Source organism: Podarcis vaucheri, assembly GCF_965113315.1.
Source record: "Podarcis vaucheri genome assembly, chromosome: 1".
NCBI classification, from domain to species: domain Eukaryota; kingdom Metazoa; phylum Chordata; class Lepidosauria; order Squamata; family Lacertidae; genus Podarcis; species Podarcis vaucheri.
Window position 1 is genome coordinate 39,904,920 of NC_138759.1, and position 27,315 is coordinate 39,932,234.

General features: G+C 44.2%; 1 protein-coding gene and 3 long non-coding RNA genes across 5 annotated transcripts in view; 2 read left to right on the top strand and 2 right to left on the bottom strand.

The window, feature by feature from the left end:
* The window catches only part of LOC309542848, a 680,556-nt gene that overhangs the window by 444,240 nt on the left and 209,001 nt on the right, over positions 1–27,315 (bottom strand). The gene's annotated exons all lie outside the window — the stretch shown is intronic.
* Positions 1–27,315, top strand: part of LOC309542857 — a 320,404-nt gene that overhangs the window by 141,190 nt on the left and 151,899 nt on the right. The gene's annotated exons all lie outside the window — the stretch shown is intronic.
* LOC309542696 lies at positions 3,524–14,799 on the bottom strand. The gene is made up of 2 exons (XR_014224379.1): positions 14,663–14,799; positions 3,524–6,209 (listed from the first exon to the last, which is right to left on the bottom strand). It is a non-coding gene; the product is annotated as an uncharacterized lncRNA (long non-coding RNA).
* STXBP6 (syntaxin binding protein 6) overlaps positions 14,908–27,315 on the top strand; it is a 111,269-nt gene continuing 98,861 nt past the window's right edge. Inside the window, exon 1 of one of the 2 annotated variants that reach the window (XM_082241169.1) lies at positions 14,908–15,100. The gene's annotated coding sequence lies outside the window, so the exon portion shown is untranslated. Of the gene's footprint in view, positions 15,101–15,473; positions 15,713–27,315 lie in introns of those variants that run through there. The other variant, XM_082241170.1, reaches the window with a different exon arrangement.

The following is a 27,315-nucleotide window of genomic DNA, read 5'->3' on the forward strand; positions in this document are numbered from 1 at the left end:
TGAGGAGCATATTCCAGTGTAAGACAACAGAAAGCTTTTTTTTTAAAAGCCACATACATTGGCTATCTATCGGCATCAGGAGTTTAAATAGTTTAAGAAATGAGGCTTTAACCTGTGCTATCTTTAATTTGTTTTTAAATGCTATTGTATCTCCATGTTTGTTTGCATAGTGCTATTTTCCAAGAGCATTTAAGATAAGACAGACAAAAAAAAACCCTAACTAAACCTATAAGAAATGCACATCTGATCTAAATAATAGGAAATACTTGTCCTAAATATCCTCTCTGGTTAATTTAGTGATGCTGAGTCACACTGGGGGAGGGTGGCTGCGTTATGCACAGTGTCCAAATAATCCCTTTTAAAACAAAGACCAATACATTAATTGGAAACTGCTTTGGGTACATTGTGCAATGGACCATGTAGGCATTGACATGCTATTTTACCTTAATATACGACTTAGTCTTAGAGCATATTGTATCTAAGCTCATGCAATTCGTTACTGCGTGGATGTCCTCTGTGCTGACTATGATTATGCCTTGTTAGAGATTTAGAGATTATATTTTTTTATCTCTTCTAGTAGTCCGTTAACCCCTTTTCCCTTTGAAGTTAAAATTTGTGACTATTATCTGACATAGACTGCTAGTTAACGGTAAAGGTCTTGTGAATGGAAATAGCTAAGTACTGTAATGTCCTGCTGCACACCCAGCCAAGGAAGGCAAACAGTGGGTAGTTAATTCTTTATTGATAAAATCAAGCACTTAAAGCATCTCCTATAGGAGCTGTTTCTAGGCAGGGGTGCCAACTTAAATAAAATATTGGAGGCCCAGGTAAGCTCCACCCTGCATAAGCGATCATAAGAGGCAGAGCATGCACACTGTTTTTAAAAAGAAACGCAATGTAAACAGTTTCTGATAACCAGTCAACCGTTGTTTGCTAATAAAGTTGCTGAACATTACCAGCTCTTGGACGTTCAACAGGAGAACTTTGGGTTAGTATTTGGCATTGGCTTGAAAGGTATTCAGTGCCACTGTTGAACTGTGGTACAACAAACCATGGTGACATGTATAAAACTAGGCATGTAAGCAATTGAGAAAAAGTTAATAGGGATGGGAGATTGGGGGCACATGGCAAATTCCCAATCCAACCATGGTTTACTGGACCAGGTATGTGATGTTTGAGCTGGGCTAGGATGCAGTAGGGACATGTGTGGCAAGACAGAACTGCCCTCCTAAACACCAGCACTGCTGCTGCTGATCTGGAGACAGCTGGGACCATGGAAAGGGTGGGGTGACATAGAAGCACTAGCCAGGAGCATCATTGCAAATCTGGCATTCCCAGTGATGTGCCAGCATGGCCCCAACCTCACCACTGCCGGCCTTTAGAAGTTTTAGTTAACAGGCTTAAATTAACCTAGATCTTCAGTGTGGACTTTAAATTTCATAGGAAAATATTCTCTTAAAGGTCACTGAGGAAGAAAGGCAAATATAAAATGTGAGTGGCCTATCTGGAAGTATCCTGATTAAAACAAAAAGAGAGAAAAAGTGTAATTTAGGGAAATAGCTGTGCTGTGTTCTCTCTGGGAGAGATTTTTCATAACTGCCTCCTTCTATCATGTCAAAAATAGTTGCGCAGAGGAAAGGTAAACATCATCATTAAAATAATGACATTGGATCCCACAGAGCAATGCCTGGCAGGATTGTGAAAATTCTCCTGGCTCTCCACATGTTCGCAGCTTTTCATTTCTAATGAAGTCTGAGCATCTCTGTGGAACTGGGTAGAACATTTATTTCATTTTATTATCTTTTTTTCCTTTTGAGAAATCAGGGGCGGCACAGCACACGGGACTTGCAAGCATCAGCTGGAAAAAGTACCGTATTTTTCGCACCATAGGACACAGTTTTTCCATCTTAAAAACTAAGGGGAAAAGTCTGTGCGTCCTATGGAGCGAATGCAGGGGGGGGAGGCAAGCAGGAAAAGCTCCCAAGAGCCACAAACAAGCTTCGCGCAGCTCTTGCGGGCTTTCCCCCAGGAGGGAGAAGGGACTGACGTGGCCAGTCAGTCCCTTCTCCCTCCTCTAGAAAAGCCTTGCACAATCTCTCCAGCCACGGGAGGCTGTGCAAGGCTAAAGAGGAAGCCCGGGCAGCGAGCGTGATCCATCTTGCTCGCTGCCCGGGCTTCCTCTTTTGCCTAGCACGCCTCTCCAGCCGCGGGAGGCTGCACAAGGCTAAAGAAGCCAACTTTTAAAAAATATCTCTCTCTCTACCTCTTTTTCTTTTTTCGTCCTTTCTCCACCCCCTTATTTTCCTCTGGATCAGTGTTTTTATCTAGATTAACATTTTAGTTTGGGGGGGGGATATTATAAAAAAGGAAACTTTGCAGCTTTTATTTTAGTATAGAATAAAAACAGATTAAACAAAATACAAGAGAAGGAACTAGCATAGAAGAAAAGGGAAAGAGGGAAGATACAAAGCCATTTACCAGAGGTAGATCTTAACCCCTGCCTCACCTGGGAGCTTCTCTGGGCAGGAATTCCCTCGGCTTAAGTGGGGTGAGGGAAGAGTGGCAGGTAGGGGGGTACCTACCTAGACAGTGAAGCCACATGTCTCTCCAATGAAAATTGGGAGTGGGCATTGTGTGAAGTGGCTGTGGACCTCCTGCCGCAGAAGTGTAGGACTGTATAGAATTGGGAGGGCCACCCGAGGGTCATCAGGCCCAGCCCCCTCACAATGTAGGAATCACAGCTAAAGAACGCCAGACAGATGGTCCCCCAACCGCTGCTTAAAAGCCTCCAGTGGTGGAGACCCCCAACAACTTCCGAGGTCACAGAATTGCAGGGTTGGAAGGGAACCCCAGGAGTCATCTAGTCCAGCCCCGGTGGACAGCGGGCACGATCCATCCCATTGTGCAAGGCTAAAGTTGCTGCTCAAGGCTAAAGAGAAAGCGCACAGCCTGTCCGTTGCTCTTTGGGGCTGGGGGGGGGGAATAATATTTTTTTCCTTAATTTCCTCCTCTAAAAACTAGGTGCGTCCTGTGGTCCAGTGCGTCCAATAGAGCGAAAAATATGGTAGCAGCTACATACAATTGAATAATTAGTCTACCAGCTCTCCCCTCCCCTAAGCGGCTGTCTTCTGTGGGGCAGATACGAACTTCTGCTTCCAGCCTGATGCCTGATGCCTCACAGCATGCAGGGGTGGAGCTTTTCACAACAGCTGAGGAATCTACTCAGACAGTAGCTCCCGAGTGCAATTATTTTAAGGCAACCCATATACAATAAATGTGCTAGTTCTTCAGTAATTTGTGCTTTTCACAGGAAGAGGCCTCACCTATGGGGACAGAATCCTAGAGGGAGAATTAATGAGCACTGCTGTAGCATCGACTGAACGTGAAAGGCAGTATCTTTCTACTACTCTTTATTATGAAAGACAGCAGGAAATGAAACTTTAAAAATGAACCTAATGTAATTTAAGAGCTAGAAGTCTTTGCAAAATCTAACTCTTCAGACAGCTACATCCAGGACTCCAGCCAGTATCAACACAAGTAAAGCCTTTAATTATGATAGGTACATGACCTTGGTGTTCCCAGCTTCAGATATTAGTAGATACGGCCTTTCTAACTGTAATGAGTTTTAAATTATTTCTCCAACCAAAAGCTGATACTAAGTTCTAGGATTTTAACTGTGCAACACGATTTCCTCTTATTTCCACTGAGCAGTGTGATTCGTTTTGTTCCCCACTCCTCAAAATGTGATAAGAGCAGTGCTCCTTTTCTAGAAAAAGATGTGCTGGAGCTCACCACGAACTTCTCCCTTGTTCTCTTAGAAGAGCAAGGGTGCACACCTGAGAGGTGAGCTCCAGCCAGAGGCACTGACCTTGACCCCAGACTGGGGGTTCCCAGTGTGTGTGCTGGCGCCATAACAGCATGAAGCCACGCCCATGGCTACAGTGGGACCCTGAGGAGGAAACTGAGCTGGGGCCTGCGTGCTCTACTGAAGTGCGAGAAGTAAGGCGACGGTTGGCGGGTGACACATGGCGGTGAAGGGGGTGCAGAGGCCGGGCACCCAAAGCAAAATTTTTGTGTTTGCCTGGGCCTCCTGGGGTTGGCCCCATTGGCTCCAGCTGAAAAAAATCCCTGGATGTGATCAATTCTGAAAAAGAAAATATATATTTATTACAATAAATATTTTCAATGCTACACCATCACTCATCCAGATAGAGCTGCAAACTTCCATAACTCTTACTGTCAGGCATCTGACAGTCTCTGCAGGCAGGGTAAAGATACAGTCTTCAAAGAATGTCTGTAAGCCCCATGCCTTGCGATTGTGGGAGGGCTTCAGGTGAAGTTGGACGATGTGAGATGTATTATGGTGTTATTCTTTACATGGTGATATCGATAGTCAGTTAGCCAAGAGTCCGCTGCATCAGATTATTTGGCCTTCCACCTCTTCCATTCAACAGACTTCCAGGGCACCTTTCAAAGAAGCAAAAACTGCAGTAAAAGCAATTTAAAACAAAACATTAGAAGCAACAAAGGTTTAGAACACAAGCATAAAAGCAATAAGCAAAGATAAAAACAAATTCAAAGCGGCATGAAAGCAATTAACAAAACAAAAAAACCAGCAAACAAACAAAACAAATCAAGCCAGAAAAAAAAGAATATTTTCGCCTGGCCCAAAATATAATAGTAGGGCCCCAAAAATGTAATAGTAGGCATAAGGTAAGCCTTCTTGGCAGCCGTCACTAATAAGGGCCTGAATTGCACATCATGGTTGAGTGGACATCTGTCATGGATGCTTTAGTTGAGATTCTTGCATTGTAGGGGGTTGAACTAGATCACCCTTGTGATCTACAATTCTATGACTCTATGTACAGGAAAGCATATGTGGAAACAGGCAGTTCCTCGAGTTCCCTAATCAGAGGCATTTCTAGGCACTAAAGGGACTTGGGGCACAGATCCAAATTCACATTTGAGAATTTCTATATAGAATTGCCTCTGGGCAAATTAAGCTGGAAGACAGCTCACAAATAAGCAACAACCAAGTTTTTAAAATAAAGGGAAATGAGCAGGAGATCCAGGGTCCAGCACAGGGTTTGCCCTCCTAGGCACCCCATAAAAATGCTCTGATATTGTTGTGCAGGTCGGCTCCACACCACCACCAATGGGCAGGGACGGAGGAAGGGGTTTGTGGTGAGGGCAGGCCGCCCTGGGTGTCACCACTGAGGGGGGGGGGTGACAAAATGCTGGGCAGCACTCACTGCAGGGCCTGCAGTGCACCCGAGCCACGCGTCTCTCCTGGGAGTGACTTCGTGGCTTGGGCACCTGCAGGCTCTGGGCTGCCCCAAACGGCCCACCTACTGCCTCCCCCTCAGCTGTAGGGTGGCTGAGTGGGAGGAGGCACGCAGACTCCTCGGAGGCCCCATGGAGCATCCTGCCCAGGCTTGCCCTGCCACTGCGGTCAGCTAGCCCCGCCCATGGGCACAGGGCATGCATGCCGCCCCAGGCGCCTGATTGGCTTGCTCCGCCACTGCCAATGGACGTGCTATTGGTAAATAATAGGTACACACGTCCAACCCCTTTAAATTTTGTCACATAACTATTATTGCCTGGCCTGATTTGAAGCACCTCAGAGCTTAACACTATATGCAGGACAGAGCAACTGTCAGGGAAAGGGCAGTTAGATGCTTGGAGCATGGGCTTAAGCGACAACTATGACATGACTATTCCTCTTATCTAGCTTTGTTAAAATTATTCCTGAGAATTTTAAAGCACTGCACATTCTTTCTTTGTTTGGAATGGTGGTCTCTCCCTCTTTCTTTCTTTCTTTCTTTCTTATTTATTTATTCATTTATTTTCTTTTGTTTAAGGCATTTATATACCACTCAATCATTATTTGGACCAAACTGTATTACGGGAAACAGTAGGCCTAAAGTGTCCCTATCTATTGCTGTCCGACCTGATTTAAGTTTTTCCTTTAGCTCGTAATGATTACATTCTAAGTAGCCTTGTAAAAACCTTACATAACTCAGTAAAGTCAAAATGCCAGACTTAGAAGGTGTGCTTTTAAATACATAATAATGAATAATAAATCACAGGTTTTTGAAAGGTGGCAGCATTTCTGATAGACATCAAGGCTCTTGCTGTTCTTATTTCCATTTGGAATTATCATTTTTCTATTTCCTTGGGAGTGAATGCTTTGATAATCTTGAAATGATCTGAAAGAGAGAGAAACTTTATTCTAGATATTAGACAATCAATTAATGTTTTTCTTTGCCCAAAGCTCTGTAGTACACTGAAGTTTTTACCTTACTGTTTACAAGCAGGGATGTTGTTAGTAACTTAGTAACTTAAACTGTTGTAGTCCATTGCACTACATACACAACAGTAAATCACACCACAAACTATATAGGCTGGTGGGAGGGATCAGTCTACAGTGAATGTGGGTTCTTTGGCCCTCCAAGTGATCTTCAAGCACAAGCCTAACTTAAGTCAAAAGGGCCAGCAGGGTGGAATTTACATTTATCAGGGTCAGGTACTTCCATTCAGCCAGTCATTTGCAATTAGCCTCTCCATGTGGCTAATATAATAATTACTGGATAGTAATTAACAGCAAGGCATGCCAGACAAATGACACATAATTTTATGTTGTGGTTCTCTTGCTTTATTAAAGCACCACACTAAAATTTACGTGGTCTGCTCAGGTCTGCGTTTATTACACACCAAATGCAGCCTACTAGCCGTGGATTGTGGCCTTTCAAGCACTTGGTAACCCCTCATCTTCCTGCAGTATTAGGCAGGCAGCAAAATCAACTTTAAATCCAAGATGGGCCTCCACTCAAAACATGGCTGGTGCACTGCCTTCCATTTGTTGGGTTAGAAGCGGTGCTTTATTCTGGGGGAGACGCAGAGGTACGCATACCCCTAAATATTTTGTGAATCTAGGTTTGGCCTCATTGAGGGGCAGTATTTCAATATGAGCAGGAAAATGAGAGTACCCCTAAACATTTTTTTTTACAAAACAAAGCACTGGTTAGACGTCATGGTTCAGGCTATAAACAGGATTGTACTGGCAACTGATGATGTGCATAAAATCACAACCATGATTTCTGAATTTGTTACACAATCTGAAGTACGATCTGGCTGCTAGCTAAGCCAGGTTTTCCAACAGCTAATAAAATTACTTTGAAATATCCTATTTTTGGCAAACTGCCACAATTTACCAGATTTCATATACCTCTCCAAATCTTATTTCTCCTCCTCCTCCAGATTTTTAAGTAAGAATCATAGAATTGGAGAGTTGAAAGGGACCCTGAGGGTAATCTAATTCAACCCCCTGCAATGAAGGAATATGCAGGTGGCCAGTATGGGGATCAAACCCACGACCTTGGCGTTATCAGCACCGTGCTCTAACCAGCTGAGCTAACTGAGTCAAATGACTCTGGTTTCCCACAACCCAGAAGTCTATTGTATTACCATATGCCAGCTGTTTTACAGGGTTACACCAATGTTAAAACTACAGTGAGTGATACACTGGACACATTTTGAGACTGGCCATCAACCTGAATGGAAGGGGAATTAGACAAATTCATGGAAGACTAAGGTCATTGGTGGGTACTAGTCATGATGGCCATATTACCTCCACTAACAAAGGAACAGCAGCAAGAGAATGCTAGTGCCCTGCTTGTGATTATCCGTTGTGGGAAACAGGATGCTGGACTCTAGTCGGCATAATACTGCAATGTTGTTCTTGTGCTCTTCAATTTGCACCCAATATTCAGATTGCTGCTGGGGCATCTCCAGTTAATTCCATTTAAATTTGACTTAGTGCAGTTCTTTGACGTTTTGGCGCTAGAAAAATACTTGCTCTGATTATAAGGGAAGTCCCTGCTGCTGACTATACCCCATCTTTATCTTATCGTGACATGAAGGCTGGGAGGAATGTAGTCCTCTCTAAATGAGGGAACTGGGCAGTGGGATGGTGAGAGAAAGGCTGTCTATTTCATGCACCCTTCGTTCTGGAGGCGGTTGGAGGACGGATGGTGGCTAACAGATTGGGATTGAATCCTGACAAGACAGAAGTACTGTTTTTTGGGGGACGGGGGTGGGCGGGTATGGAGGGCTCCCTGTTCCTGAATGGGGTAACAGTGCCCCTGAAGGACTAGGTGTGCAGCCTGGGAGTCATTTTGGGCTCACAGGTGTCCAGAGAGGTGCAGGTAAATTCTGTCTCCAGGGCAGCTGTCTACCAGCTCCATCTGATACTCAGGCTGAGATCCTACCTGCTTGGAGACTGTCTCGCTGGAGTGGTGCATTCTCTGGTTATCTCCTGCGTGGCCTACTGCAAAGTGCTCTATGTGGGGCTACCTAGAAACTATAACTAATCCAGAAAGCGGCAGCTAGACTGGTGACTGGGAGCGGCTGCCGAGACCACATAACACCGGTCTTGAAAGACCTACACTGGCTCCCTGTACATTTCCAGGCACAATTCAAAGTGTTGGTGCCAACCTTTAAGGCCCTAAATGGCCTCAGCCCAGTATATGTAAAGGAGCATCTCCTCCCCCATTCAGCCCAGACACTGAGGTCCAGCTCCAAGGGCCTTTTAGTGGTTCCCTCACTGTGAGACGCGAGGTTACTGGGAACCAGGCAGAGAGCCTTCTCGGTAGTGGCGCCCGCCCTGTGGAACACCCTCCCATCAGATGTCAAGGAAATAAACAACTATCTGACTTTTAGAAGACATCTGTACTTGTCAGGAATCTAAACCATGCAGGAAGCCTGCATGACTGAAGCAGGGTGCACACTTTTCACCCTTCACTGTGGAGGCCAGCAGGAATGCGACAGAAGGTGGGACCAGCAAGTGATTCCCTACTCACAATTCTGCATAGAGCTCCCATCAATCTACTCTCTTCCTTTTGAACATACCTTTAAACATTCACTCTCTGAACCCGGAAAGAGCACACTTGTCCTGTTCACCCAAATAGTACCACACTGGAGGATCAAGGCTGCAGCCTTGTGTGAGGGCATTGATACACACGTCAGTTTAAAAAAACACCCCAAACCCAAGCTTGTCCTGAAGTGTATCTTTGGTAATAGTTGTGCATTATTACACCAAAAGGGGGAAAAGGCATGGTCCCCCTCTTCAGATCTAATGTAAAGGTTTTGGAAGGCACTGCCATCTTGGCTTGGACATTTAAGATTACCGGTACCTGTGTATGGGTGTTACCCCCCTTACAAATAGACTCCTGGCTGTCATGGTTCTCTAGCCATATTTTGTCTGCTGCATGTAGAAATATCAAGAATGCAGCTTTCCCCAGCATTAAGCCTTCATCTAGGAAAACACTGATCATACTGGATTAGGTACCCCACCACAGCTGCCAAAGTCCCAAGAGACATGACAGGGAAAAACCAAGACACAATAAATAGGTGGAGAATTTTCTTGAATAGTGCTTTCTTTTATACTCTGTGGGTAGTTCCAAAGAATGCAATCAAGTATAAAAACGGTGTCCTTGGTATATTAAGATTCTTGCTGATACTGGAATCTACTGAAGTGTCTGTCTTCTATTTTATGATGCTGTCAGACCAGATTTCCTTGACTGAATAGCAGTCTTGTTTTACATGGCTGCTTATTTGCTACTGACTCTGATATAAAATTGCACAACAAAGAACATGCCATGCTCTCTGCAGCACTATCATTTGTTTGTGGATATGCCTTCTCTGAAAAGTCACAAGCCCACTGTGAAAAAAGAAAAGAAAACGAAACTCCTGTGAACCTGAAAGAATGATGTAAGAGCTGAAGTAAATTTGCACAGCAAACATCATTTTCATTATGGGCGTTGCCCTTTATCCAATAAATTTATTACCATTTGTGGGGATATGTGAAACAGCCCAAGTTAAGCATGTTTACAATACAGTTTGGTGACCCACATCTATTTGAAAGTATATGCTACTGAGTTCAGTGGCACTTAATCCTAGGTTAATGAGTATAGAATTGCAGCTTTAGATATGTGCATACCTAAATTTGGGTGGATCATGCCTAAAAATATATATTACACAGTAAAAGAGGAAAGTTTAAATTAAGTGTTTGAATCAGATTGTGTTGTGACATTTTTAGTGTGATCTTTTTATTGTGATGTCCAGTATGCATTTCAGTTTGGTTTTTTAAATCTGGTGAGTTCAGGACCTGCCCTGAACTCCTGGAATAAAAATCCAAAGCAAGAAACATTCATTGCTTAAGCTTGCTTTGTCAGGTGATCTACCAATGAAGAAACTTTGTCAGGTGATCTACCAATGAAGAAACTTTGGTGGACAAAGAGCAAACTACAAAGTGATATAGCCCTTCACAACTTGGTAGTTGTTCTGCCATCTTAAGGGTGCAATGTGAAAAAATTAGTACAGGCATTTTTTCCCCCCCATTTTAACAAAATTTATATAGTTCTTGTCTGTAAGAAAACCTCAAAACAGTTTACAAAAATATAATCACTTTGAATGTTTTTTAATGCTGCCGTTTGCAACTCTAACACTGTTAGTTACTTCTTATCACTGCAGCAATTTTTCTATACTAAGTTCTGAATGGTTGCTTTTTGAATGAAATTTCAGTATTTTAATAAGACTACAGTGGTACCTCGGGTGAAGTACTTAATTCATTCCGGAGGTCTGTTCTTAACCTGAAACTGTTCTTAACCTGAAGCACCACTTTAGTTAATGGGGCCTCCTGCTGCTGCCGCACCGCCGGAGCCCAATTTCTGTTCTTATTCTGAAGCAAAGTTCTTCACCTGAAGCACTATTTCTGGGTTAGCGGAGTGTGTAACCTGAAGCATATGTAACCTGAAGTGTATGTACCACTGTACGATAAAAAAAAAAATCTGCCTCCTCTTCCCTTTATTGCACCATCAAAACCAATTACCGTATTTTTTGCACCATAACACTCACTTTTTTCCTCCTAGAAAGTAAGGGGAAATGTCTGTGCGTGTTATGGAGGGAATGCCTATGGATGGCATGCCTACGGATTTTCCTCCTCTAAAAACTACGTGCGTGTTATGGTCGGGTGCGTGTTATAGAGTGAAAAATACAGTACGTACATATTGAGGTTAACTGTCCTAAAAAAACCACAGTCCAAATTATCAAATACTAACCTCAGTTACGAAATTCAGTAGCCGGATTAGTCAGTTTAGTGTGTGTGTTTGTAACCCTGAGAGTGAACAACCTGCCTTACCTTGTACTTATGTCCTTATCCGTAAATTATGCTTCCTTACCATACAGGAGAGTTAAGAGATAAACACTTTCCCCTTTTATTCTAAAAGCAGCTTTAGAACAGTTCTTTTAGAAGAGAGCAGTGTACACAGAATATAGCACTTTGGATAAAGGTGGATGGCTCTATGGAGCTTCCAAAAATTTGTGTATAGGGCTGGTTTGTAAAGACCTGTACACTACAACTGAATTCCATTAACTTCAGCAGAGTCTAGATTTCACCATGAAAGAGCAAAGATATTCATACAACTAAATATGCAAGAGCAGGCCATGGGCATGGGCTAAACTGTAGCAGGGAAACTACAGAATAGATCGCATATGTTCATCTGCAGTGTCTTCACTGGTCAACTTTTTATCAAAAGGACAGGCTAATTCCCTACATATACATGAGCCACATTGAAAACAACTGGGACGCGGAAAGTGAAGTGTCATCAGCCTCTGAAAGATCAACTATTTAGCTACCATCATATTGCGTAATAGCAATCTTTTAAACCTTATTGTATAGGAAGCACATTAAACCACTATGTGCTGTGAAATATCAGACAACCTTCCAAAATCTAAACATTAACCTGAAATTTTTGCTTTTTTAAATCTGATCTTTTAACATGAAACAAGGAGCCTGATCCCAAGCAGCAGAGTTTGGCATACTTAAGAACTTGGACTGCAAACCCATCACAGAATTCAATGGGGCATACTGTACTCCTGAGTAAGCGTAGGCACAGGCTGTGCTGATGCCATTTGAAGTTCAGCAGGAAAGGACCTACTCTGTGGTGGTGCCCTGACTGCAGAATGCTCTCGTCAGATGTTCCTTCCATGTCCAACGCTACCCTCCACTACCCAAAGTGCGAGTGATGAGGCAGTGAGAGGGCTAAGGCAGCTGTCTGCAACTCTGCCTTCTCCGTGAGCCTATCCAGAAAGTATGACAAAGATATGGAAATAAGAGCAACATTGCCATCTCTTACTTGCATGGCTCCCATTCCCACCTAGCAGAGCCCAGGGGAGGTGGTACAGTCTATATATATGTGTGTGTGTGTGTGTGTGTGTGTGTGTGTGGCTTCCCAGCGGTCTCTTCCCAGCAACTTCCCAGCCTCAGTTCAAGGTCTTAAGAAGTAATGATGCCACTCTGTTTTGTTTTAGTCAAGGACGGGGGTGGCAGTGGTGGCAGGTTGTGTCCGACACACATCAAGGGGGAGCTCAGTGCCACGCATGGTATGTTACACACATGCATGGCGGTGGACGGGGTGCAGAGGCTGCTCGATGGGAATCTTGGGGGGCGGGTGCACCTGGGGCAACAGCCCTCCTCGTACCCTCCATGCTAAGCCACTGGGGCGATGTGGAGGGCTGGCTAGCCCACGAGGCACCTGTTAGAGAGCTCTTGTGAGATCTCGCTGTCACTGCTTCACCTTGCTTCTCCAGTGATGTGGAAGGGGGCACTCACAGTTTTCTGGCACCACTGTGGGTGCCTCCTGCCACCAGAGAAGCGAGAAGCAGCTGCGTTTGACAGTACCGGTGGTCTGGAAACTAAGCCTTATGAGGAGCGCTTGAAGGAGCTGGGTATGTTTAGCCTGGAAAAGTGGAGACTGAGAGGAAAAATCTAAATTGGAAACAGAACTGTTAGAACCTAAAGTTAAGATCTTGTCAAAAATGTATAACTTGCTGTTGAAATGGAATACTCAGGATGAAACGGTTAAATTGGTCATGATTAAATGGGCACAAGATGTTGGACATAATATTATGTTTGCTGACTGGGAACAGTTGTGGACCACCGGAGTGAAATTTACGGCATGTAATGCCCTAAGAGAGAATATTATGAAAATGATATACAGGTGGTACATGACCCCAGTCAAGCTTGCAAAAATCTACCATTTGCCCGATAATAAATGTTGGAAATGTAAAGAAACTGAAGGTACATTCTTTCACCTTTGGTGGACGTGCCCAAGGATTAAGGCTTTCTGGGAGATGATATATAAAGAACTGCAAAAGGTATTTAAATATACCTTCTTGAGGAAACCAGAGGCCTTTCTCCTGGGCATGGTCGGCCAATTGGTGTTAAAGAAGGATAGAACTTTTTTTATGTACGCCACAACAGCAGCAAGAATACTGATCGCAAAGTACTGGAAGACACAAGACCTACCCACTTTGGAAGAATGGCAGATGAAGCTGATTGACTGTATGGGATTGGCAGAAATGACTGACAGAATCCGTGACCAGGGAGAAGAGTCGGCAGAAGAAGACTGGAGAAAATTTAAGGACTATTTACAAAAATATTGCAAAATTAAGGAATGTTGAATGATGTTGGATTGGAATTAAGTGGTTTCAAGCTGTAACTATGATAAAATGGTTTTCTTTTTCTTTAAGTAAGAATTTGAAGTTATAATAATTTAAGATGTTGAGATAAGGATTTGCTATATAAACAACTTGATCTGGGGATACAAGAAGGGGAGGTACGAGGAGGTCGGGGAAATAAGCTATAAGAAAATAGGCTGTGAAATTTATTTATTTTTCATATTTTTATGTTTGTTTTTTTCTTTTTTGTTTGTATAAAATTGGAAACTTTAATAAATATCTTATAAAAAAGAAAAGAAAAGTGGAGACTGAGAGAAGATATGTAAGCCGTCTTCAAGTATCTTAAGGACTGTCACATGGAAGAGAGAATCATAGAATCATAGAGTTGGAAGAGACCACAAGGGCCATCGAGTCCAACCCCCTGCCAAGCAGGAAACACCATCAGAGCACTCCTGACATATGGTTGTCAAGCCTCTGCTTAAAGACCTCCAAAGTAGGAGACTCCACCACACTCCGTGGCAGCAAATTCCACTGTCGAACAGCTCTTACTGTACAGGAAGTTCTTCCTAATGAGAAGAAGCTTGTTTTCTCCTGCTCTGGAGGGTAGGACTCGAACCAGTGGCTTCGAGTTGCAAGAAAGGAGATTCTGACTAAACATTCAGAAAAACTTTCTGGCAGTAAGAGCTGTTCAGCAGTGGAACACTCACGAGAGTTGATGGGCTCGCATTCCTTGGAGGTTTTTAAGCAGAAGTTGGATGACCACCTGTCATAGAAGCTTCAGCTGAGATTCCTGCATTGCAGGGGGTTGGACTAGATGACCCTTCCAACTCTTAAGACTCTTTTGCCTCAGGTGGCGGAATGTGTTGGGCCCCCCCTGACCAGAACCAAAAAATCAGAAGTATTGTTTTGGGTGACATTCCTCTGTTCTCCTATTTCCTTCCTCCTCTTCCTGTACCTATTTCTCTTAACCCTTTTCCTTCTTCTATTCCTTTTCCCCCGCCATCCCCTTGCTCAATCCTTTCCCCCCTCCAAAAGTTTTGCTCCCAGAGCTGAACTCCCAAGTGTTCCTTCCTGGGCAGGAAGCCCGCCCGCCTACCTACCTACCTGCCTGCCGACTACTTCTGCAGGGCGCTTCCCTCACCTGAACTCCAGCCGGCGACGTGGTCACATGGGCCCGGCCGAGAAGGCGGGCGGGTGCGTTGCATTTAGGAGCGGCAAGGCTCCGAGTCGCCCTCTCGCCATTGGCCCCTGCCCGGGCACGTGGCGCTCCCCTCCCGCCTCTGGCTCACAGCTGGGTGGCCTCGCCGCCGCCGCGCTGCTCCTGGCGGCGAAGCAAAGCAGCCGGGAGAGCCGCTCCAGTGAAGAGCCTGACGGGGCAGCAGGAGCCGGAGAGTTTGTGTTGCCCGCGCGCCGTCGTTCCCCGCGAGGAGCCTGAGTGCGCGGCAGCGGGGCGCCTCGCCTGTAGCTTCGCCCGGCAGCTCCCAGCCAGCGCGGGAGCCCTTTCGCGTTCCCACCCCGCGCTTAGAAAAAGCCAAGCCGGGGAAGAAGGCGGCTTGAAGGGCCGGGCAGCGGCGGGAAGGTAGGTCCCAGTCAGTGCAGGGGGCTGCAACCTCCAGCTGCCTTCTCCTCCTCCTCAGGCGCAGCAGGGGCCGCCCTGCCTTGGCCGCCTGCCGCGGTAGTTCTTCGGAGCGTCCCTCGCGCTTTTCCCGCGTCGAAGTTGTGGGTCGCTTCGGAAGAACGGCAGCGGAGAGGAGCTGGCCGCCGGGGAGAGGCGCCGCGCCCCTTCCCGCCGCTTCTCCCTTCGCCTTCTGGAGCCCAGTTAACCATAAGCCCGAAGAGGAGGTGGAGCGCCTTGCGTCCGGCTCTGGTGGTGCTGGAGGAGGCTCCTCTCTTTGCGCCATGAGGCGAGAGAGAGAGAGAGAGAGACTTGCTTGGGATGGTTCGGCTTTATACAGCTGGAAGCGTGCTTTGCGGGTGGGGTGCGTGCGCCTAAAATGGTCCCGCTGGCGCGATTTCGTGGGCGAGGTTTGGATCAGGATCGAGACACGCATTCCAGAGCTTTTCAGGCTGTAGTAGTTGTTGTTGTTGTTGGGTGTGTGTATCTGCTGTCAGAAAAAGAAAGGAAAAGTTCGGCGGGCTGGCCGAGTTTCCCAGCGGCTTCTAGGGACGTTGGAAAGGGTTTCGCTTCCTGGTGCTTAAAACCGGGGGTGGTGGGGTGGTGGAAGGGCGGGAGGGAACTCGAACCCGGGAGATCGGGGCTGGCCCGGCTCCATTTTCCTGGGGCCAAATCGACGAGGCTTTCGTCTGGAATCCGGCCACTCTGTTCATTCCTGGCCGGAGGGGGTGTGCCGCTGGAGCCAAAGGTGCACAGAGCAGGCTTCTTAACCCTTTCCTAATCCTTTCTCAGTTAAGCAGAAAGTTGCTGGGGTTGGGGAGCTTGCCCGTGGGAGCCTTACTCAACTCTTGGAAGAAGTTGCATTTCGTTTTGGTCGACTTCCCCCGCATATGTTTTGTCCCTCCACAGTCGAATGCATTAGTCAGATGCTGGACTTGCAGCTTAGAAGACAGTTGGGAATTGGTCCAAGAAATTCTTATGCAGTCTAGAAATGGATGCTCTCCCCCAGTGCTTAGATTATTCGATGTTTTGCTCCTTGCTTTCAAGCCAAAGATACTGAGGACGTTTGTAAGCAATCAAGTAGATACGCTGGGGTCTAAATACACAGATCGCCTGATGCTGGTCGTCTTAAATCCCACAGAGTTCATCTTGTGTTTAGGATTGTAGCTCTGTAGGATATATTGACTGAAGCTGATAATGTTACCACACTTAATATTTTTTCATTGCATGTGCTTTGAATAACACAGCTACAAATCCAGCATGGATATTTTTTAAGAGCTAAAGAGTATGCTTAAAGTGGAGCAAAAGTCTATGCCTTAGCTAAACATACATTTAATTAAAACATACACAAACCTTCATTTATCTCTCACCCTCTTCCATTAAAAACAAAATTTTCTTCATGTGTATCTCTCTGACTTCTTATACCATCCGTTTATTTTTGAGACCCAAGCAAGTTGCTGTCATTTTTTTTAGCTCAAATAGCAGCAAAACCAATGTACCTTTGCCATTCAAGCAAATACTTAAAACTCTCATCGGAGTTCTAGTTGGTGACAAGAATGATTCCGGCATGTATTCTGAAATACTGTTCTGCTTCACTGTGAAGAATGGGCCTCTAGTGCACCATCCTGATTTTCTTCAATAAGGCATAGAAGCATTTCTTACAGTAGTCACCTTTTAGGTACTCGCAAGTAGGAAGAGTAGCATTAAGAATAGAAGTATAAGAACTACAGTATGTTGGATCTTCAGAACACCCAGGAGCTTTCATTTGCATGGTCTCTTCCATTTTCCTATATTGTCTTCTGTTTTGTGCTGCTTTAGAGTTTTAAAACTGTCTTGCAACTCTAACCTTTTATTCCCTTTGTTTCAGTGTATCTGAAGAAGTGTGCATGCACACAAAAGCTCATACCAAGAACTAACTTAGTTGGTCTTTAAGGTGCTACTGGGAGGAATTTTTTTATTTTGACTATGGCAGACCAACACGGCTACCTATCTGTAACTTTTATTCCCTTTTTGTGATATAATTGCCCCCCTGACAGAAACACAGCTATGAAACTATTTTCTAAAAGGAAGGTGACCTTTCCCCTTCTCTTTCATTCATTGGCTGTTTGGAGTGAAAGGGAAGTGTTTTGAAGAGCTGGGAAGTTGTATCTTGGAGTTCAAAGGAGATCCACTAAAAGCTCAGGAAAAAACCCCTTTTCAATTAACTGAATTGTTGACATAATTGGAGCTTAGCCTAAACTGAGCAAAACTTTTGGCAGGGAAGCATTATTTACATTAGCTGGCTGCACCTCTCACAACATGTGGACTTAAATACAAAAAGAAAATTATTGGACTGGGAATTCCTTTTATTTTCACTTTGTACTGTGGCATGGCACATTAATTTCAGTAAGAGAAGTTATTAAGGAACAAGATCTCATTGTGCGAACTTGATATTTTCTACGTAAGCTATTTTTCTGTTAATGCAGAAGATTGGTAGAATGTGATTTTTGGCTTCCCAGATTTTCAGAAACTCTTGGTTTGTGTGATGAGGACAATACACATTGGTGTGACTGAGGTGCATATTTTTAGTTTGTGCATTTTCTTCTCCACTTACCCATCTCGGTGTTCTTTGATTAACCAATATACTCTGAACTTTGGGGTGTGTTGTTTGTTTGAAATATCATTGTGGATAATGGCAATTAAAATGCAAGGAAACTTGCATCATAACCCCCCTGTTGGTTTTGTGGCTTCTGTCGCCTTTCAGCTCTGCTCCTATCAGCCCAGGCTTCATTACAGTGCATCTTTTATTGCTGTTTTAAAAAATACACACACAGACTCACCCAATTTTTAATGGCTTTATTTGTTAGTTCTCCTAGCTTTCTAAAGCATAGCTAACTAGTCTCCTGTGTGTTTCCAGCCATATTGCCTAGATATTGCTGTATTCACCCTGTCTACTGAACCAAAGGAGTAGGATTATGACAGGTTGCTAGAAGTGCTTGAAGTTTTTGCTAAATGTAGCTGAGAAACAGCCTATCTTTAGGGCAGGCATAGGCAATTGGCCCTCCAGATGTTTTGGGACTACAATTCCCATCATCCCTGACCACTGGTCCTGTTAGCTAGGGATCCCAAACATCTGGAGGGCCGAGTTTGCCTATGCCAGCTATAGCGTCATATCTTACTGTAGGTTCTTGTTAAGATGCTCATGGGCCATTAAAATTTTATTTTAACTTACAAATGATGCTTTTGTGTCACTAAGGCATCCAGGTATGCAGAAACCACTGCTTTGTTTCTGGGTGGGCCTGTTTCACTTCCAAAGTGCTAGACTTGGGACCACCCACTATGATACTTGGCATTTGCTTTTGGGTGTTTAAAGTGTTTCACGTATGTCATCTTTGTGCAGTGCTTATGGCAACCCTGTAACATATGCCAGTGTTATCCCCATATTGCAGGTGAAGAGCACTGAATCTGAGAAAGTCCTAAGGCCACCTACTCACTGAGTTTTAGCTTCGCAGCCACTACCCAAAAATCGTAACCTTATTTATAAGTCACACATTTCAAGTAGCTTTCTTTGTGCTCTTGATTAGAGAAATGACTGCAATTCATGTACGCCGTAGCCTTTGGGATCAGTTAGTATCTTAGCACTACTCACAAATGTCACCTACTGCCTCCTGAATAAAAGAAGTAAAAAAGTAGATTAAGTTAGCTCAAATACAGTTGACAGTAAAGTGTCATGTTCCAAATAAATCTCTAGGCCCATGGAAAGTAAACAGAAAAAGGCACAAATGTTTGCACATTAAGCAAACCTACTATACCAGTTACAATATGAAACAGGATCAGGCATATATATCTTCCTGTGATGCCATAGTCTCTAGCATGATTTATACTCCAGTAGGGTGGATGCCCTTGTGATTTCCTGTCCTCTGAAGTTTGCGAGGAATGTTAATTAGCTTTAATTTCTTTGGGAATGTCTCATGCAGTGCAGTCTCTGAATCCCTCACCAGTCTAACTATTGATATAGCAAAAGCACATTGACTGCAAATGCTCAACTTGAGGGGCTTGCTTCCTTACTATAATGTACTGAGCAAACATCCTTGTTTGAGCAGCGTGATTTTAGTGTGACATTCTCCAGTGTTCACGTATATTTGTGGCCAGCAATAGGCTTGTATTTTTGAATTGTGCAAGAGTTGAAGGTCCAAGAGCATTGATTACCCCTTCCTCTGAGCTGAGACACAGGCAAGGCATTCTCTGTAATCTGTTCCAGCATGACAGCAACAGAAGGAAAGCTTGGCATGCTCCCTTTAACAGTCACCTTGCCTCTCATTCTGAAACACAGACAAAAGGCTGGTAGAAAGTGTCTGATGCCTAAAGTAAGGTCAACGTCCTTGAGAGCAGCAGCTGTGTTAGGAGCTGGATAGATAACTGGTGGTCCAGAGTTTCCCTATATTTAAACCAAATGATTGGTTGCTAGAACTTTTTGTTATGTCACTGGATTGTATGGTTCTTACATGATGATACAAAGAGCTAATGATGAGGTCTTCTGGTTTGCAAGAGAGACTTTAAGGTGAATAGTTAAGAAGGTCCAAAGTATAATGAATAAGTTTGTAATTAAAATTTTGCATAGATTTTCACCAGGCTTCCACCTGGTATTCCAAATAGCTTTCTCCCCCATTAGCTCATCACTTTGTTTTCTGTTGCACCACTTGATTTCTGCAGTCATTCGCACACCCCTGCCAATACTGCCCCCCTTCTTCCAATCTTGCCATTACTGAAATGTTTTTGGAGCCACTGATAAGGGCCTTCCCTTCATACATTTATAGTCCTACATAATACTAGCTGAAGGCAAATGTTTTCCATTTTTTTTACTGATTCTGTGTATGCTTTAGCTGGTCACTGGCAAAATAACTGACCAATTTCCTGTTACGTGGGATGTGATGATGACCTTAACTCACCATCCTCAATACCTTTAGCCCCTTCAGGTTAAAATGAAGAGCACAAATCACAGTACACAAAGGTACAATTTCTCCAGTGTAACTTACGCAGTCAGTCAACAGTCACATTTGTTTTCAAAAGGGGAAACATCCCCCCCAAATGAGGAGATTGGTAAAAAGGAAGTTGAAAGGCAAAATCAAGAGGGTTGGATCATTCCAAAATGTCTTGAAAGTTGTTTGAAAACACAAATAGCTGGGATAGCTCAGTTGGTAAGCATGAGGCTCTTAATCTCAGGGTCGTGGGTTCAAGTCCACATTGGACAAAAGATTCCTGCATTGCAGGGGGTTGGACTATTTGACTCTCGTGGTCCCTTCCAACTCTACAACTCTGCAATATTAGTTCAACTGGAATATATGTGGCAGATAAGGAGAGGTACCACAAAGGCCAAGAGGGTGAGAGTGTGGTTCACAAGCAGAGTTAAAAGAAGCTATTGGAGGCAATAAGGCTTCTTTAAAAAGTAAGGCAGGGGGAATCTTGTCCAAATGAAGAGAACAAAAATAAAGTTCAAGCTAGACAATAAGGTATACTAAAAGAATAAGAGAAGCACATTTCTAAAAACATGAAGACCACCAACAACAAGATTTTTAAATATAATAGTAGCAAAGGACTCTTTAGGGAGACTGGACCCTTGAATGACAAGGGAGTCATTAGTGTGCTTAAGGAGGTTGCAGAGAAGCTGAATGCAATCTTTGCATCTGTCCTCACAGTAGAAGATATAGAGCACATCCCTGAAGTTTTAAAAGAGGGTAATCTGAGGGACTGAGGCAGATAGTGGTAGAAGAAATGATCTGATCATCTCAGCCAAATAAGACAAAATACAGTATTTCAGATCACCAGGTCTGGATAGCATCCACCTGAGAGTTCTGAAAGAACTCAAATATGAAATTGATTATCTTCTACCAAAAATATGTAACTTGTCCCTCAGGTGAGCCTCCATACCTGAGGATTGTAAGATAGTCCAGTGTTTCCCAACCGGTGTTCCGCGGCACACAAGTGTGCCGTGAGATGTTGCCTGGTGTGCCGCGAGATGTTGCCTGGAGGGAGGCGGGCGAGGGCGTTTGCTTCCCGGAGGACTTGTGGGAAGCCGCCCCTTCCCTGGGCGACGCGCCGCCTCGTGACTCCGGAGTCAGTCCCGAGGGCTCTCGGAGGGACTCGCGAGTGACGGCGCGGCGGCTCCGGGGCGCGCTCAGCCGGGCCGCCGCGCGCCCCCGCTGCAGCTGCCCGGCGTGGAGCGCGACGCGGAGCCGGCCGGGCTTGGAGGCGCCCAGGTAGGGCTGAGCCGGGCGGGGGTGGGGAGGTCTCGGTCTGCTGCGGGCGCAGGAGGGCGAGCGGGAGAGGGGGAGCCGTCGGGTCTCCTGGAAGGAAGCGAGGCGGCGGCTGAGGGGGATGCAGCCCCGTCCCCAGCAACAGGCGCTCCTCGAAGTGAGGCCACAAGTCGGGGCTCGGACAGGGCCTGGAAGCAGCGGCTCTGGCTCTTGGGAGCGGAGAAGGGGACTTCGAAAGCGGCCTGGAGGAGAAAAGCCCCGATGCAGCGAGAGCGGGGAGCGTGCTGCCTTGTCCAGGCCTCCTCGCTTTGTGCCGTCCACTGCCGGGAGCAGGACACGGGGGCTCCTCGTTCGCATGCTTTCCCGGGTGATCGGTGAGGGTTAGGGTTAGGGTTAGGGTCCCTCAGTCCCTCGCTTTGCTGCCTCCTCCCCCCCCACCCCCAAAGCTTGGAGGTTCCCCGGCAAGGGGGAGGGGAAAAAATTGAAAACTTTCACTTTCGTGCGTCCCTCCCGGCGTGACGCTGCGCGCTGACGTCACGGGGCTGTAATGGTGGTGTGCCGCGAGATTTTTTTCATCAAACAAGTGTGCCTTTGCCCAAAAAAGGTTGGGAAACACTGAGATAGCCAATGTATTGCCATTTTTTAAAAAATGGACTGGGGTGGAAGACCCTGGAAATCACAGACTAGTTAGCTTATCATCTGTCCTGGGTAAACTGGTGGGAAAGCATTGTTATGGATAAAATAACCAAGCGTATATAAGAACAAGCCTTGTTGAAGCAGAGCTAGCATGGCTTCTGTAAGGGCGAGTCCTATGTCATGAATCTTTGAGAATGTCAGCAAGCTTATAGACAGAGGTGATCCAGTTGACATAGTTGACAAAGTATCTCACAAAAGGCTCCTGAGTAAGCTTATCAATCATGGAAAAAGAGGAGATGTGCTTTTGTGGATCAGGACTTGGTTAAATAGTAAGCAGTGAGTGGGAATAAATGGACTGTTCTCTGAATGGAGAGGTATAGAAAGTGGAGTCCACAAAGGACTCTAGAACTGGTAGACATCCAATGGAGCTAATTGTGGAAACGTTTAGAATAGATAAAGGGAAGTTCTCCTTCATTTAATGCATAGTTAAACTATGGAACTTGCTCCCATAATCACCTCTATCACCCCTATTATACGCTCATAAATATCATTCTAGAGATGTTTTCCTCAACTTTAGATGATACGGGACCGTGGGGAAGGTTGGCTGGCTCAGGTCAGGAGATTTTTCTGCTCGCCTTCCAGATACTTCATAAGGATTCTTTCCCCACTGTCTCTGTAGTCAGCCATGTTTGGTAGCATCAGAAAGTAAAAGAAAGGGCACCTGGTACGGAAAATGGAATGTGCCCCCCCCAATGTCCGATGTATTTTGAGATGAACAGTATGACGTAGGAGCAGTGTTTATAAAGGACACAGAGTCTTGCTTTGGGGGGCAGTAAGAACTTATTTTCGTAGAAGGACAAAACCCAGCACTAATTTGAAAAAGCTCCAATAAATCCAGGAAATATTTGCTGCCAAAATGCTCTCAGGAAATATTGGATCGGTCTTTCCATTATCCCCTTAGCACATGTAAACAAAAAAGCTTGGCTTTACAACATCATCAAATAAACTAAGTCTCTTTTATTGTTCCACTGCAGTGAGAAAGAAGGAGAGATAAAAACCTGGGGGAGGTTGATGCATGTTTTCTCAGATGGTGTACTTTAGTTTTGTACTTGTTGCACCACATAATACGTGAATTTCTTTTTCATATAATTGTTCGCAAAGTTCTGTTTGATTTAAGAGTTAAGCAGTGAATAGACTCTTTAGTCTTCCTTGCCTGGGCTGATTGAATGTTTTGAGCATTTAAAATTGATATTGCTTGTAGTTGGAAGATGTGGGAATTGATTATAGAAACATATGCACACACCTACCTTTGAATATCAAAGTTATTATTGAGATTAAGGCTTTTAAAAATATTTGAATTGGAATACTATAAAGTGAATTTTACATTCATCTTTTGTTGATCCAAAAGTGCAGATAGTCAAATCTATTAGAAGTTGTTGGAATTTAAAACTTTGGACTCCATTACATATTTGTTTGTTACTAGGTTTTGGAGTGTTGTCCTTTTGGCTCACCCTTCAAGCCCCCTTTTCTTTAGTCTGAGGAAGCGTAGGAGAAAAAGCTACAGGAAATATTTTCACATTGTTTTGCCATTGACCCTTTCTTCACAATGCTGTTGGGTCTGCCTAAAAGCACGGCATGGGTGTGAAGACCAGCAGTAACCTGTGGAGAGTGGTGGGGCTAGATTGAATGGAGTTTACCACATGTACACTGCACACTTGCCTATTCGTCTCCAGGGTCAAGCTGTGTTAAATTAATTGTTACAAGTAAATTAAAGTCAAGTAAAAACCCATCTGTCTAAAAATTTCCCTCCACGCCCTCCCTCATACTTCCTGGAGTTAAACTAAAGCTGCAATCTTACTTACATTGCTAGGCAGTAAGTCCTCTGGACACGCTTTCCCCTGCACAGGTGGAAAAACCAGAGCAGGGGAATAGCTGAAAGGCTTAAGTATCCCTTCTCCCACTTGTCTTCATCCTTTAGCTCATCATAGCTGCATTCCAGTGGTGTGGCTTTTTAAGAAAGCTTTCCTGTACTAGGAGCATAGGAAGCTGCCTTATACAAGTCAGGCCTTTGGTACATCTAGCTCAGTGTTGTCCATGGTGACTGGCAGAGACTCTCCAGAGTTCCAGATGTGGTTCTCTCCCAGCTCTACCTGAAGATGCCAGGGGTTGACTCTGGGACCTTGTGTGCATGCAAAGTGGATTTTCCTGATGCCCTAGAGAGCAATGGAGTTTAGCACAGCGCAACTTGTGTAGTTGGCATCAATTTTTTGTTGCTAATGAACTTACAAAATGGAAAGCTTTCTGTGGGATTAAAAAACAACAACACAGCTCTGGAAAATTTTCTGTTTGGGCAAATTTTCTGACACTATTACTGCTTCACTCTATTATTAAAAAATGAAAATAAAAAAATCCTGATACATCTGCAGCAAATTCTTGAGAGAGGGAGGAAGAAGAGGGAAGTTAAATGATACTGCCTTGGCTGTCTGGGGAGTTCTTTTTCTGCAGAAGTTATTTTCCTTCCCCCCCCTAACATTTTTATGTACATGAATATCGTGTAGCCAGAGCTGTTCCTAGCACTTACGTATTTGCATTTGAAATGTGACAGGTGGGATAAATGATATAAGCCGCCTACATCCTTGGCTTATATGTTGATTCTGGAATAAATAAACGTTGTGGTATAGTGGTATGTGTCTGTTTTTGTAAGGACTCGTTTTTGAATAATAACTGATTGGATTAAGCTCAGTTTTCCCTTTGCTGATTATTTAAGACACAGTTCTTTGCTAAAAACCTCTGGGTCATTCCACGCCAAATCACCTGATTTTAATATTCGGCTGTGCTCTCATGACTCAGATTTTCTTCCAGGTTTTTTTTTTAATGTATAGATAGATACCTATGAGATAACCTCAAATTAATTCTTTTAAGGTTTTATTTGGTTCAAAATTGGGCCCAGGTCCAAAAAAGCTGACAAAAAAGTAATATTTTTTTTTGTCGAAAATTTACTTCAAAATCAAATTATTTTATAACCACAAAAAACACCCTCCTTATTTTTAAAACACAACAAGTACATGGTTAGCCCATTCCTCAACAAAGTATGATACATGTGTTAGTCGTGGTTTGTGCGCTATGGCTTATGGAACTTACCGGGGGGGGGGAGGGGAATGACAAAAGTTCACTTTGAATGGTCGGTGACCCTTTTCTGTGGCACTTAATACCATTTTTATACCTTATTTTGAAAGAGACCACAATTAGCTTTATTTTGATACCAAAATAACCCCAGTTGGTTTAAAAATAAGCGAAACAAGATTTTTTTCTAAAATGACGCAGAAATTGCATTAGCCTAAATCGTGCGAAAATCAAAATTTTCAAAAAAATCTCCTGGGTCCAATTTTGGACCAAAAAATCTTTAAAAATTAATTTGAGGTTATCTCATAGGTATCTACACATATCTCACTTGCTTGAAGCCTCAATCCTTTTGTAAATAATAATAATAATAATAAGAAGAAGAAGAAGAAGAAGAAGAAGAAGAAGAAGAAGAAGAAGAAGAAGAAGAAGAAGAAGAAGCAGCAGCAGCAGCAGCAGCAGCAGCAGCAAGAACAGAGGGTCAAGTTTTTCAAATCCACCTTTTGTGACACGACTTATCTGTATATGAATTGTAGTTCTGTTAGAAGAGAAAGAAACACTGATGAGAGAGAGAAGCACTAGTGACCTGGTTATCCACTCTTCCTTAAGTGTTTGTTCAGGAAAGAAATCACCTATGCCAGTGGTTTTCAACCAGTGTGCAATGGCACCTTGGGGTGCCTTGAATGATGTTCAGGGGTGCTGTGGGTAACACTGGCCTCTGTCCCTCTTTTCTTCCCTCCTTCTTTGGATGCCCTCTTGCATCTCTGCCTCCCAAAGCCCTAGCTACAAGCTCCCCAGGCAAATTGTGCCTCTAGGTCTGGCCAGGGGTTGCTTCCCAGGCCCCTGTCCCTACAGTGTGAGGAAGCACCTCTCTTTGGGGCAAGGGAGGCAGCTCAGAGACCAGGGGCGGCAGCTGCAGTTGCAGCTGCCCAGAGGACTCCCAAGGAGAGGGGAGAGAAGAGGAGGCTGAGTGAATCCTCCACAAGGGAGGATGTTTGATAAAGGGTGAGAGGCTGCCAGCTCTGCAGGCAAGGGGTGACATAACTGGGCCTCTGAGCTTCACAGGGCTGCTGCAGAAAGAATGTAGTTGGTCAAGGGAGCCATGGACTGAAAAAGGTTAAAAATCTCTGACCTATGCTCATTCCTGTCTTTGTATGGTTTTGGTACTAACAGACATTTAGAAACTTGGGAGCTTTTCTTTCCGTCTTGAGGACAGTCTATCTCAAGGGCAATTCAGAAGACTGTTACAATGATTAATTAGCCGCTTTGAGCATAGTGAGAAGGTAGGATAAAATGATTTTAAAATTTTGTGCTGAGGATGGAAAATATTTCAGTTTTATAAGTACTAGCGCCATATTCTCTTACAGCCTGCACTCATTTTTTAGGATTGCCAAGAACTTGGTCTTTGAGATGCTTTACCTTGGAACTGGTTCATGCATGCGAAGGAGCAAAAAAAATAAGCAGTAGGAGCCATTAGCAGTTTAAGCTCCAGAAATCTTAACAATAATCTCATTGATTTCCCAACAGGGTAGAGATGCAAATCCTGCATAATGCAGGAAGTTGCTTGTGCTACTTTTACCATGCAGAAACAGCTTTCCAAGTATGTTTGGGTGTGCAAGCATGCACTGTCTCACACCTCATGCCAAACCTTGGATTCTGATAGCTGTGATGTAAGTACCCCCATAGTAGTTTGAGCTTACATCTGGTTTAGAGACACTTTTGTCTGCTTTTCTTTTCCGTCCCTTTAGAATGAAGCTTCCCATGTTCACTCAACAGAGTGCAACAGCCTCTTGAGGCAGAACAGTAGCTCTAACTCTAATTTGTCATTTGCTGTAAATGCAGCCATAACCTCAGGTCACGTGGCGCAAACTGTGTTTTGCAAAGCAGCTTCAAACAGTGCCTCACAAAACAGTTCAAGTTCGGATATAATGCCAAACTATAACTTTGCTTGATGTCTCTGAACAAGAGACAGGGAAGTAAGGTAGGAAGAGGTGGCGAGAGACTTGAGGAAGCTTTGTTGTACGTTTGGGAGAAATTGGTATGGTGGGTGATGGGAGAGATAGAAGACGAGTCAGCAGGAAGGGCAAATGCCCCCAAGTTCTATTGCTTGTGAATGTACCATAGAACTATAGACTATGTGGAATTGTTTACTGCCTTCACTTTTTAAGTAATTGAGCTACAAAGTGGAAA